The sequence below is a fragment of the Myxocyprinus asiaticus genome, chromosome 12 (assembly GCF_019703515.2).
Source record: "Myxocyprinus asiaticus isolate MX2 ecotype Aquarium Trade chromosome 12, UBuf_Myxa_2, whole genome shotgun sequence".
NCBI classification, from domain to species: Eukaryota; Metazoa; Chordata; class Actinopteri; order Cypriniformes; family Catostomidae; genus Myxocyprinus; species Myxocyprinus asiaticus.
Window position 1 is genome coordinate 39947285 of NC_059355.1, and position 14944 is coordinate 39962228.

At 37.3% G+C, this 14944-nt stretch overlaps 1 protein-coding gene across 9 annotated transcripts in view; it reads right to left on the minus strand.

Annotated features, from left to right (window-relative positions):
* Positions 1–14944, minus strand: part of LOC127449108 (forkhead box protein P1-B) — a 258227-nt gene that overhangs the window by 220876 nt on the left and 22407 nt on the right. For 8 of the 9 annotated variants that reach the window (XR_007898662.1, XM_051712289.1, XM_051712285.1 and 5 more), the window contains exon 3: positions 7071–7174. The gene's annotated coding sequence lies outside the window, so the exon portion shown is untranslated. Of the gene's footprint in view, positions 1–4603; positions 4726–7070; positions 7175–14944 lie in introns of all 9 variants that reach the window. The other variant, XM_051712283.1, reaches the window with a different exon arrangement.

A 14944-nucleotide genomic window follows, 5' to 3' on the forward strand; every position in this document is an offset into this window, starting at 1 on the left:
GTAAAATTCCTTAGGAGAAATAAAAATAGAAGCAAATCCCATAGAGAAATCCCAAATGAGTTCTCTTGAATGTCTCACTTGTTTCTCCTAGACAGCATTTAGGTTCAGTGGAAAGCAAATTGAGACTTATGCTTCAGTATCTAGCTTCTCAGATTTTATTTTTTTTTATCCTGAAAAAAAAAAGATCCTAAAGGACATTTGGAGAAACATTAAAAAAAAAATGTATACTTAAAAGAAACATAATTAATCTATAAAATAGCTTTTGAGCAATAAAAAAATAATTTTGTTAATTTAGAAAGGAACATACTTGCATGATCATTTCTGTGCATGTACAGTATGTATGTGTATGTGTGTGACTAATTGAATGATTCAGCAGTGACCTTTTCAATGAGACAACACGCATCCAAAAATGAACATCAGCAGGTTCATTTATCAATCATCCAAAGCCTTATCACATAAAATTGAAATTAAATGATTAAAACTAATATGACAAAAACGAAAGCAAAAACAAGAACGCATAATTTACGCACAAAGGCGTTATTGAAAAAACAGCCCAAAGTGAGTGGACAGTTCCAAGCCTGAGACTCCTTGCATTAGCCTGTGGTGTGTGTTACACAGAGGCAATTAAGGCAGGATACTGATTTAATGAGCCTCTTTGTGTGTGTTTGTGTGTGCATCCGATGTGGAGTTGTGAAGTGGGACGTATTTTAAGCCACTGCTAAATGAGTTTTGAGTTTCAGTCACCCGGTCAGGGCTTCAGGCCCATGTAAGCATGTGTGTGCGCATGTGTCTGGCCCTATGGATGCCACTGAATGAGCAAATGCTTGGAAAAGGGAATTAATCGCACAGTATTTCCATGCCCATCGGGGTGGTCTCGGATTGTGTATTGGGGGTCTGCTAGGTTGTTGTTAATTGTGTGGCCGCCACAAATAAGCAGCTGGCCAAAACATGATTTAATCTGCACAATTCATTTAACAGCATGTTTCTGCCTAATGGTACAATTACAACAATTTGTTTTGTCTATCTGTCAAACTGATCCCAGAGGACAATTTTAATGCTCAGAGGTTGCTCTTTTATAGCTCAGGAGACAAAACCAAAAGAGACTTTCACCCAAAGAGACAAATCTAAGTAAGAGACATATGCAAAGCCTCCAATTAAATTCATTGCTGTCTGTCGAAACAGTTGAGATATTAAAGAGATCTCAGTGATTTAGTTATTTTTTCTTTTCAGCAGATGAGCTTCAGGGTCCAACAAATGTCTCTAGGATTCTATATTTCCTCTTTTCTCTTTTCAATCAGATGAGCGAGCATCGTCAGCAAAGCGAGATGTTAATCGCACATGGTGAGAATAGGTGATGTTGTACGTGAATTTAGACGATTCTTGGCTAGTCCATTCCAAGTAGGGGGTGGGGGTGCGCCGAGACTGTCTAAAGTTTATTACCCTCAAAGGATGATAAGGAAATGGCAACATCTGTTTTACTGTTATTTCAAATTAACCTTCAACTCTAGAAAAGAAAAACAGTTTGGTGACCTCTCTATTTTGTGAGCTTTTTTCATGTCTCCACACATACACATATTAATGTGTACTATCACTCTGCATGCATAGTATAATGCCAGAGCGACAAAGAGTGTGCCTACACGCACAGACCTGTTATGATGTTGGTTGCATGCATTTATAAAGTGTAAAGGTTTATAAGGTGTCAAATGCATTTTTGCACTAAAAAAAGCTAGATGTGTAACTTTATGTGTAACAAGACGCTGCGTAGAAAAATAACTGAAGAACAGTGCAGGCAGACACAAAAACCTAAAAGTTCTTTGGAGTTTTGATCACCACAAAAGCTTCATAAATCACGTAACCATTGCTCAATGCATTCATGCTTTTTTTTTTTTAAAGAACTAAATTAATACAAACTAAATTAATACACATTTTTCTTAATAAATAAATAATCTTATTAAAATTGTACATGTTCTGGTGAAAATGTGAGAGAAGCAAAACTCACCACCACCATGCTAGGGTGTTGTGAGTGGTTTTTAGGGTTTTGCTAGATGGTTGATAGGTGGTTATAACAGGCCAAGCCAAAAGAGCCCATCTCCAAGTCTCTATGATATTCTGGTCCCCATTTATTATTTGGGTCTTTGAGTAATGTGTAGGCCTATGGTAATCATTTGTTTGTTTTATCATCTGCTCGGTGAAAATCATAAATCCAAATGCAAAGAAAAGTAATAGCAGACCTCTCCTAAAAAAGCCGCATGATTTGAGGTATCATGCAATTCCTAGCACAACTAGTGAGGTGCAAGTTGTGCACCAAAGATTAATTCATCAGGTTAACTGGTTTGTTCAAATTTTTAACCATAAGTATGACTAATAGTAATAGTCATAATAAATATGTAATATACAAGAACTGTGACTTTATCTGTGTAAAATAACTCCTACACATTCACGCAGTTTGTGATTCTCACAAAACCTGGCACAAATTTTGTCATCAAAATGCACTAGTTGGAAAACATATTTCAATAGGTGACATCTAGAGATGAAGTGATATCAGCCTAGTCATCCGGGCATTGTGAGTCATCCTTCCAACTTCTTGCATCACTCTGTGATCTCTACAAGTAAGCTAATAAACTCAAATTATTATTTCATGTGGTCAGACCACTCGTTTTATTTTCGCAAAATAAAAACCAACTCAAACGTAAAGAGGTGGAATTCTGCTGTTTCTGTAGACTTCGTGTTCTCTTTTGTCTTACGTAATAATGTAATTTCTACTGAAAACATTATTTCATGTCCATTTAATTAATTATTAAGTAACTATGTAAGAAGGGGGATAATTTCTTTTCACTGTCCCAATCACCCTGTCAGAGTTTAAAGGTCCACTCAGTAATTTCACCCATTAAAAAAAGTTTAACTCCTAAAGAAATGTATTGTAATTTTGAAAACATTTGTATAAAATTGTGACCACTCACATGAGATGAGTACTCTAGTCATATCAATAGCCTTATAAAAGCTGTTTTATTCTACATGGGGTAGGGGCGCCCTCATGGGGGCTGCCATTTTAGAATCACATGACCAGCTTAATACTACTTGCTTAATCTCAGTAACCATTTTATGGGACACTTTCACTCTTGGATTAAATTAACCATGGGTGATTGTGAATTTCTACACTGACACCTGTAACTGAAAACTATTGATTTTGAAAGATGCTGCATCCACACCACTAGGTGTCACTGCAAGTCCAAGATGACAAGCAAAAAGTAACTGAGTACACCTTTAATTTGGGATGGATGGACGGACGGACGGAAGGACAGAGGGACGGCAGGACAGAGGGATGGATGGATGATTAATTAAAATGGACATGAAATAATGGTTTGAGTTGAAATTACGTTATTATGTATGAAGAAAGAGAACAAAAAGTCTCCAGAAACAGTGGAATTCCAACTCTGCACTGGAGTTGGTATTTATTTAGCAAAAATGGTCATCTGGCCACTCGTTATCCTGCTTATTTTGTATTCTTCATGTCGATAAAGCTAATTTGCATGTGCTTACTGGAGTCAATAAAAAAAATTAAAAAAAAATAAATAGGTAGTGCCTCTAAAAAAAAAAACTTTTACCGTTCCAACAGTCACCATTTTAAGAGTTACGATTTCTTCTGTTAATTTTTTTCTACAAGTGGTCTGTCTCCTCCTAGTACTGTCTCAGGCCACATTCTGTCCCTGTGTCTGAGGTGAAGAGAACACGGTGCATGGATCATTAATTGAAGATGGGATGGGAGTGGGCCTTTGAACACTCGACCTGGAAATCCTGCCTCTGTCTCACTGCGTACAGTCACAGATTACAGATCAAACACAGAATCATTCAAAAATGCATTCAGGAAACTGCCTCCTCCAATCTGCCAAATGCACACCTGTTTTTTTCCATCTATGTTGTGTACGAGGTGCTCTGAATGTTAACTATGAGAACGTGCAGTATGGAGAAACGAGCCTGAAGCAGAACCAGTGGGCAAATGCAGCATCAGCAATTGTGTGAATGAAAGAGGGAAGGGAGGAAGAAACAGAAAGAGACCCTTAAATGCTCCTCTCATTGGCAGAGAAACAATGATTCACGCCATTGCATGCTGTATCCTACAAATGAGGCATTACATAGAGCAGCTAATGTTACTGCGGAAAATGTCCTCTCTTCCCCTCTCAAATCTCATCTCTTCTTCTATTCATCCTCCACTTCACATTGTATAAAAACACGCAGAGGGCTTCCCGCCACGACAGGCTGCAAAATAACAACTGTCACCTTCAGCACAATTCATTAAAGCAATTTAAAGATGCCGCCATCCAACGTAATTTTTATAATTTAAATATGATTCTCCTATGATACTATTTTTTTGGAGGGAGGGGGTTAATTGACATTTGTGGTAATTAATTGCCAGACGGAGAGATATTTATGAGGAGAAGTTAAAAACAAAAAGTGACGTGGCGAGAGTTAGCGAGGGGTGCCGTGCTGAGACGGTCTCATCATCACGGTCTTCCCTCCTGTGGATGAAAAAGAGGAGAGGGATGGAGGGATGGAGTGACAGCACTTTGCAGTCGGGGATTTAATTGCGCGAAGATTCCATTACCTCGGCACAAATGTCACAATCGCTTCTGATCGGGGGCAAAGGCAGGGACTGGCACCATGCCAGGACTACGCCACAGAGAAGTGTTCTGCCAGTCGTGAATATGCAGGCACGCACACACGTAGCTGCGAGTGAAGAAGACAGGAAGACTGGTGAATGACAGCACAGCATAAGTGCAAAGTGATAGTGACAAGAAAACTAGGACAAAGGCAAATGGACAGAACTGCAGGCAGATGTGTAAAGGGGTGAAACCCAGTGCAGATAAAAAACTACTTTTAATTTAGCAGAAGGTTTGGGGTTTCAGAATGAGTCTTCCAAAAGACATGAAAATTCACAAATAAGATCTCTTTATATCTCAGCTGTTTCTTCAAGACAGCAAAGAGATTAAAGGAATAGTTCACCCAAAAAGGAAAATTCTCTCACCATTAACTCATCCTCATGCCATCCCAGATGTGTCTGACTTTCTTTCTTCTGCAGAACACAAAGATTTTTAGAAGAATATCTCAGCTCTGTAGGTCCATTCAATGTAAGTGAAATTGAAGGTTCAAAAAGCATATAAAAGGCAGCATAAAAGTAATCCATATGACTCCTGTGGTTTAAACCAGATCTTAAGAAGCTTTATGATAGGTGTGGGTGAGAAACAGATCAATATTATTATTTTTTATATACTTTAAATGTCCACTTTCACTTTCTTCTTTTTTTTTTTTTTTTTTTTGACGATTAACATTCTTTGTGCATATCGCCACCTCCTGGGCAGAGAGGAAAATTTATAGTAAAAAGGCCCAAAAAATTGATCTGATTCTCATCCACACCTATAATATTGCTTCTGAGGACATGGATTAAACCACTGAAGTTATATGGATTACTTTTATGCTGCCTTTATGTGCTGTTTGAGCTTTAAAGTTCTGGCCACCATTCACACATTAAATGGACCAACAGAGCGGAGATCAATTTCTAAAAATCTTTGTTTGTGTTCAGCCAAAAAAGAAAGTCATACACACCTGGGATGGCATGAGGGTGAGTAAATGATGAGTATTAATAATGAGATTTTTCAATTTTGGGTGAATTATTCCTTGAAATGGAGATAATATTGGAGTCTCCTGATATTTCATACCAAGTTTTAAAGCAATCTCACAACCTCTAGAGTTTCAGTAGAGATCTCAACAATGTCTCAAACTCAAACTCAGATTTGCCAAGACATATCTGCAATCAAAAGTCTGAGATTTCGATATGAACTTGAACATTTCTCATCAAAATCTTACAAATGATCAGAGCTATACTATCCACTTAATTGTAGGGTACAACGGGGCTAAATGCTCTGCAGGGTAAAAGGCTCCATTGATTTTATTTTCTCCCAAAAAACTAAATAGCGACAAAAAATACCACAGCACTGTCCTAAACACCTGTTTGTCACTATGCACAGCAAAATGTTCCTGATCTATTACATATTTGCGTGTGGTGTCTCAAGGTTGATTGATTTTGAATCAATTTGATTTCATTTTTAATCTTTTTTTAAATGTTGCACATTTATGTAGCTAATGAATATCCTGGAAATTATTAATTCTTTTTTAGACAAAATACATCTTTATCATTTTCAGTTTTGTTTAAGGTCTTTAAATCAAATATTTTTCAATAGCTGTCCAATAAGTGAAAGAATAGTATTTAGGGTGAAAGGTCCCCCTGTTGTAGGGGCTAAAGGCCCCTATTAAACACATAGTTTTTCTTGAGTGGGGGCAATAGATTTATATGAAAATTTTTCAAAGTGGGCTCACATAGACTCATCCAATCATGATAGAGATTAGTCTGTTTATAGAATACTTGAGGTGTAATAAAATGACAAATTTGTTTGAAATTAACAGGAAATGGTTGAATTTTTCTGTAGTAGTTATTTTGAGTAAGCATCATCTTAATTTCTTACTCAAAAAAAGCATCTTGGTGTCTCAAATTTGTTTGCATTAGTTGACTATTTTTGCACTATACTTATTACCCCGGTATCTACACGATATCACTTTAAACCCCCTAGGGGCCTTTTATCCCATGTGAGGGATAAAAGGCTCCCTCACCACCTTTTTTTAAAAACTGAATTTTAATTGAAACAACCTTCCGTTGTTATTTCTTTTCACACAAATTATGTTGTTCCATCATTATTCAATAAAAATAAATCAATATATATATTTTTTTTTACCTTGATAAATTTTGTGACCAGAAAAAAGCCAAATTTCCTTAAGGGGGTGCCTTTAGCCCCATTGTACCCTATAGCTTTAATCATTTTATAAAAATCCATTAAGTCTCTTGAGAAATGAAAGAGCAAAACAATTTTCATCTGGGTTATAGTCGTTAAAAAAAATAAACAAATTCTCTACTACTACTACTACTACTACACAAAAAAACAAAACAAAAAAACAAAGATATAGCATAGTGAATAAAACAATTTGTAGGGCTGCAGGGATGAATTCTGTCGATAACATACCACAATCACTTCTCTTGACGAGACTGACATTCCATTTTTCCAATCAGAATTCAGAGACAGGAACAAAGGGGTGGAACCATTGGATGTGGTGCAGCTAACTCAATCTGAATTATGAAATAAGAAAAGAAAGAGAAAGAGGGTGTGATAAGTTCATATTAACATAAGCAAATTACAAACAGGAATGGATACCATTTTGTAAAGGTGGGGGAAGTCCCTTAAATTCACTCAACCCACATAAACCTGGATGATGACTCAAAAGAGAAAGGAAAAAGGCAAAACGTGATGAAATCTGACCACAAATGCTTAATTTGGTGACAAATTAATTCCAGGACTGACCTAAATGCATCTTAACACATTTTCAGATTTTTAACAGCAAGTGTTTCTGACACTTGTGATATTTACACACAGCATCTGATAATCGGACCGAATCTGCAGTACTGTTCTGATGAATGGTAGTGACTCAAGAGACGACTCATTTAAGTAAATGCTGCGGCCACACACCCTTTGACAGAATTCTCCGGAACGTTTTGTCAGATCCCGTAAGTCACTGACATGTAGCTCTGACCAATCAGCAGAGTCCATCAGTTACGGTGATTTGCGTAGTAAAACGCTTATTGCAGGGGTCAGCATTGAGTCAAGTGTGTTCTTATTAAGAGTGACACTCGGAGAGGAACAGGGAGAAAAAGAGAGAGTGACAGAAAAAAAGGGTAAGAGACAAGGGGGATTAAAAAAAAAAGGTGAGAAAAGGAGAGACAGAACAGAAAGTGACAAAAAAAAAAAAAAAAATGATGGGTTAAAGCAGTCTGCGTAGAGACATTTTAATAGTGTGAGGACAAATATCTCAGCTATTGTTGCCATAGCATTCAATGTAGGGATGGGTGATCATTTATATATTAATGATATAGTCGTTATTTTATTGGTGACATAATATTAACCAACATCGTGAATACCATGATGATTTTAATGCATTTTTTATTTGGCCATTAAATATTCCTAAAGACCATACCAGTAGGTAAACATTGCGGTTTATAGAGCGCAACAGTGCTCGGCCACTTTTTCAGCATGTTTCGCAATGTATTTTTTCCAGTAATTATTTTTCAATGGGGATTTCATAAAATCCTTCATAAAAGAGTTCTAAGCATGAACCAAACCAACCAGCTCTGAGGTGAATCACAACATTACGAACTTCACCAGGAATTCAACTATTAAAATATATATATATATATATATTTTTTTTTTTTTTTTTTTTTTATTAGGTAGAAATAAGACATACTGATGGCTTCAGCAGAAGCATTTACCATTAATTAAGAACCTTGGAGCTAAAGGTGGGTCTGTCTTTAAAGCTTTAGAAGTTATTGTTAAAAATATATTCCTCCAAGGAAAAAATTTATGGGATTTTTACTTAGGGAACCAGACTGTTGCGCTCTATAACCATGCGTTGTTATAATTAATTTACATAAAATGACAATACCATTCATCACAATGTTCATTTAGTGAAAAATGATAAACAAATCAAGTCTGGATTATTTAACTGTAACTTTTACAGTTTTTTTACTGGATGGCCGAAATGACTTTCTCTGACTGTATGAAAAAAAAAAAAATTCCAACTTAAATTATATACTGTATACACTGGCGGCCAAAAGTTTGGAATAATGTACAGATTTTGCTCTTATGGAAAGAAATTGGTACTTTTAACCAAAGTGGCATTCAACTGATCACAATGTGTCAGTCATATCCAATATAGTCAGGACATTCATAATGTGAAAAATTACTATTACAATTTAAAAAAAAAAAAAAAAAAAAACAGAACTTTTTTATTTATTTATTTTTATTATCCCCTTTTCTCCCAATTTGGAATGCCCAATTCCCACTACTTAGTAGGTCCTCGTGGTGGCACAGTTACTCACCTCAATCTGGGTGGTGGAGGACAAGTCTCGGTTGCCTCCGCTTCTGAGACCATCAATCCATGCATTTTATCATGTGGCTCGTCGTGCATGACACCGCGGAGACTCTGCATGTGGAGAATCGTGCTACACTCAGCGATCCATTCACAACTTACCACGTGCCCCATTGAGAGCGAGAACCACTAATCGCCACCACGAGGAGGTTACCCCATGTGACTCTACCCTCCCTAGCAACCGGGCCAATTTGGTTGCTTAGGAGACCTGGCTGAAGTCACTCAGCACACCCTGGATTCGAACTCGCGACTCCAGCATCAATACTCACTGAGCTACCCAGGCCCCCATGTTCAGAACTTCTTACACTACTTTAAAGAGTTCTCATCAAAAACTCCTCCATGCATTCTAGCTGTCAGTTTGTCCAGATACTCAGGTGACATTTCACCCCACGCTTCCTGTAGCACTTGACATAGATGTGGCTGGCTTGTCGGGCACTTCTCATGCACCTTACAGTCTAGCTGATCCCACAAAAGCTCAATGGGGTTAAAATCCATAACACTCTTTTCCAATGATCTGTTGTCCAATGTCTGTTTCTTTGCCCACTCTAACCTTTTCTTTTTGTTTTTCTGTTTCAAAAGTGGCTTTTTCTTCACAATTCTTCCAAAGAGTCTTCTCTTTACTGTTGTACATGAAACTGGTGTTGAGCGAGTAGAATTCAATGAAGCTGTCAGCTGAGGACATGAGGCATCTATTTCTCAAACTAAAGACTCTGATGTACTTATTTCCTTGTTTAGTTGTACATCTGGGCCTTCCACATCTCTTTCTGTCCTTGTTAGAGCCAGTCGTCCTTTGTCTTTGAAGCCTGAAGTGTACACCATTGTATGCAATTTCAAGCATTGTATAGCCTTCATTCCTCAAAACAATGATTGACTGATGAGTTTCTAGAGAAAGCGGTTTCTTTTTTGCCATTTTCTTTTACCTAATATTGACCTTAAGACATGCCAGTCTATTGCAGACTGTGGCAAATTAAAAACAAACACAAAAGACAATGTTAAGCTTCATTTAAAAACCAAATAGCTTTCAGTGGTGTTTGATATAATGGCAAGTGATTTTCTAGCTCCAAATTAGCAATTTAGCATGATTACTCAAGGATAAGGTGTTGGAGTGATGGCTGCTGGAAATGGGGCCTGTCTATATTTGATCAAAAATGACTTTCAAATAGTGATGGTGCTGTTTTAACATCAGTAATGTCCTGACCATACTTTGTGGTCAGTTGAATGCCACTTTGGTGAATTAAAGTACCAATTTCCTTCTGAAACAGCGAAATCTGTACATTAGTCCAAACTTTTGGCCGCCAGTGCATATATTTATCGGATTATGCTAGTTAACCGTTACGCTCTCTCCTTTGGTATAGCTGTGAAGGGTATTATCACAGTATAAAAGAATCTCTGATTAAACCATGCAGCGCATCTGCTGGCCACAGCGCGAGAGCAGAGCTGGACTGGTGATCCGCGCAGCGCTGACAAACATGCTCTGTGCACCCTCCACACTGTCCAGTGGTAAACGCAGTGCGAGTCACGTGACCCATTTGAATTCAACACAGAATTCTCTGTTATACACCATTATGATATGGAAACTTAAAGGCTCCGTGCTGAAGCTAGTTGTAACCTGATTAAACAACCCTGTTATTCTAAACAGCAGTGACAATGTAAACAGGAAAACATCAAGCCATGCAAAGCGGTAATTCCAAGGCTTTTTAATCCACACGTCACCACCATTATAGAAATTTACCTTGCAGTTACTATACAGTAACACTAACTTTAGAATGATGGTGTTTTAACAGTAATGTTGTATATAAAAAATTAACGTTACTACTTAATAATAGTAATTACTACATTACTATTTATATTAAAATTTTTATATCAGGGAATATAAGTCACTTTTATAGGTGTTGTTTTTATAGTTTTTACATGTGTTTAGGATATTGTTTATTATACAATAGTTACTTCCGGTCCTCGAATCTGACTGGACGAGAGACGTTCCATGAGTACTCATGTCTCACACCATCAGCATTTGTACGCTTCACTGTTTTTATCACTGCACTTGTGTTCATGGCATTCTAAACTAAATTGTAAGAGCAGCGCAGATGTGTAAAAGAGCTAGATGTGTGTCTTTTTATTTATCCCTGTGACATTAAAGATTTTAGCCAGCAGGTGGTGACAAAAGACAATTTTTGTGTGTTATGAGCCAGTTAAGTTTGAAGTGCATCGAGTCAGCATGCACATCAGTCAGCGAGCGGTTTCTTTGACGTCATCTGCATTGTCTCTCACTCCATGATCGCTCAGATTACTACTATACTACAGCTGGGAACAGCTTCAGCATTAAGGTTTATCACAGCTGAGAGACACATCCGACAGAGTAATCACAAATACTCAGTTTCCACGTTGTGAGGAGATGTAATCAACATGGCGGAGGAGAGAATGGTTTCTATAGTGAACGACTCTTGTGCACCGGCTACTGCGAAATACTCAGGTGGTGTCCCCGCTTTGACGACTATTTTTACACAGAGAAAATAGGATGTATTTGACTAGAAATCCCATTATCTTCAGCAAGCTGACGAGCACTACACTACTGCTTAGGAATCACGACAGACGCAGATAAACACACAAGCTCCATTACTCTCTCTCTCTCTCACTCACTCTCAAACACACAAACAAAAAACAAAAACAAAAAACAGCCCAAGCCACTGTTTGGGCTGTTGTAATGTTATTGAATAGCAGGAGGCATGTGCGCATCTTTTGAACTAGCAACGGAAGATCCTGATCCATGCCGTAAGAAAGTATTTCCATGCACGAATGCGTTTTTGTTTTTTGCGACAGTCCATTTTTTCCTAATTTTTGTATTTACTTTTTATTTTAACTGTTGTATAAAAGCAATATCAAATTCACAATCGTGCTGTATGGCCCGAAATCAGCACGGCTGTGATTACCTGTGGCCGAATCACAGCCGTGCTGATGTAGGGCCAGCACTCTTGCTTGTGTGATATTGCTTTATCATTACTAATTTCATAGTCTTTTTTTTTTAGAAACCTCAGTTATACCTAAACATGGTAATGAGAAGCATGGTTTTACCTTGGACAACAATCTTACTAATACCACAGTTTAACTCCCGATACTATGCAACAACTATGATTAAGTATTATAAAGGCAAGTACAAAGGAGAATTTAACAAGAGTTTTAAAGCCTGGACCCCGATGAATTATGAAGCTATGAGTTCTCTCTCTCTCTCTCTCGTGTGTGTGTGTGTAAATAAGTTCAGTTCAAACGAACTTTAATTGAAGGAAAATGTTAATTCAGTAAATAAGAGCCTGATAAAAGGAAGAACAAAATCAGTAATGGAGTCCTACTTTCAGGATGTTTGAACAAAACCCTAAATAAATTAGGTGTTAATTATCTTTTAACAGATTTCATTGTTGTAAATATCAGTAAATTCACATCATCATTCCAACTCAATCAATGCTTTACTGTCAAATGTGCATTTCTGTGTGACAAAAAAATAAGCAATATTAATATTGTTAAATGCATTTGTGATTCAATAAAAAATATCACCAATATTATTGTTTTCTGTCCATCATTTTTTTATTTCAATTTAAACACCCTAAAACCCACCAGAGCTACCAAAACAGGTGCTGGAGCCACCATCTTTCGAACTTGGTGTCACCAATGCCACAGCTGTAAAATGTTAGTCTGGAGCCCTGTTTATATACACCGATCAGCCACTACATATACACACACACACACACACACACACACACACACACACACACACACAGACATACATGTATATACACTGATCAGCCACAAAATTAAAACCACCTACCTAATATTGTGTAGGTCCCCCTCGTGCCACCAAAACAGCACCAACCCGCATCTCAGAATAGCATTCTGAGATGCTATTCTTCTCACCACAATTGTACAGAGCGGTTATCCGAGTTACCATAGACTTTGTCAGTTCGAACCAGTCTGGCCATTCTCTGTTGATCTTTCTCATCAACAATGCATTTCCATCCACAGAACTGCCGCTCACTGGATATTTTTTGGCACCATTCCAAGTAAATTCTAGACTTAGAATTACATTCTAAACTATCTCTTTTCAAGGGATAGTTCACCCAAAAATTGTAATTCTTTCATTATTTACTCACCCTCAAGATATCCCAGGTGTGTGTGACTTACTTTCTTCACCAAAACACATTTGAAGAAAAATTGAAAAATATCAGTAGCTCAGTAGGTCCTTAAAACGCAAGTGAATGGCGATTTCTCTTTTGAAGCTCCAAAAATCACATACAGTCAGCATAAACATCATCGATACAACTCCAGCAGTTAAATGAATGTCTTCTAAAGTGATATGATCACTTTTGGTGTGAAAAAGATCAATATTTAAGTACTTTTTAACTATAATCAAACACTTCCGGTAGGCTTCATGAGAGGGTGGGGATCACGCGGTCTCTCGTGTCACGTATACGTGTTGCCATGATACTGACGTAATCTCACGTTCTCCACTCAGTTAAGACATCCAGGATAAGCACAAAATGCACCATTGTGAGTAAAGAAACATAACTACAGATCTAAATCAAAATCAACTAAGCTACTGTACAGTGTTCCTCCTCCCCACTTGTAAACAGCGCTGCTCTTCCGGCTGTGATGCACTTGCCTCTGTTCTCACGTGTTTCAAATGCCAATGCAATTATGTCACGCGTACCGCTGCTGGAATAAAGAAGTACTTAAATATTTATATTTTTTCACACCAAAAGCGATCGCATCACTTTAGAAGACATTAATTTAACCGCTGGAGTCATATCAATGACGTTTATGCTGACATTCACTTGCATTTTAAGGACATACTGAGCTAAGATATTTTTCTATTTTTCTTCAAATGTGTTCTGGTGAAGAAAATCATACACACCTGGGATATCATGAGGGTGAGTAAATAATGAGATTATTTTTGGGTGAACTATCCCTTTAATAACAGTGTAAACAGTGCAAAAGGGATTAAAACACCCGGAGGAGCAGTAGCGCATACATTTACCTTTAAAATGTCTTCTTTAACGCTAAACGTTCCTCAATAGTAAGAGAGACCACACGCACATGCACACACATAAGCATATTAGCCCCAACTAGTTCATTAAGTGGCTTGTTGCATACCAGCTGCAGTACAACACCCCTCAGCAGCTCCAACATGTGTTTTTAATCCAAGCATTTCGCACAAATTGCAATCCCTGTCAGTCTGAGAGACAAGCCAGTTACCAGCCTCTTTAGAGTAGTCTGATAATTGCCACTTATTTGTGTGTCAAGTTTCCCACAACTGCAAACAGATTGGCAAAAATCACACAGTGTGATAGGACGTACACACTATTTTGTTTTTGTGTTCTCAAAGATGTGGTCTCACCATCCATCACAATAAGGCATGCAATCAAAAAAATCATTTTCTTTACCAAAAAAAATAAATAAAAATGAGGTTAGTGAGGCACTTCCAGTGGAAGTGAATGGGGTCCGATTTTTGAACTTTAAAATACTCACTGTTTCAATAATATGGCCACAAGACAAAGGATGTGTGTGTAAACATGATTTTAGTGTGATGAAATCGCTTACTAACCTTTTCTGTGTAAAGTTTTAGCCAATTTTACAACTTCATTACCATGATGTAATGTCAACAAACCCTAAAATTACTGTAAAAATGACAATTTAAACAACTTTACAGCTCAAATAATACAATTTTTAACAGAAGAATTACTGCAAGTGCTTTTATAAAATTATAAGCTTCAAATTTCTGTTTAACCCCTACAAACATTGGCCACATTCACTTATTGTCTCCATTCACTTCCATTGTAAGTGCCTCACTGTGACCTCAATTTTAGCTTTTTTTAAAGAAAAGGAGGGATGAGTCAAAATAAAAAAAAATTTTGTAATCAACATTATG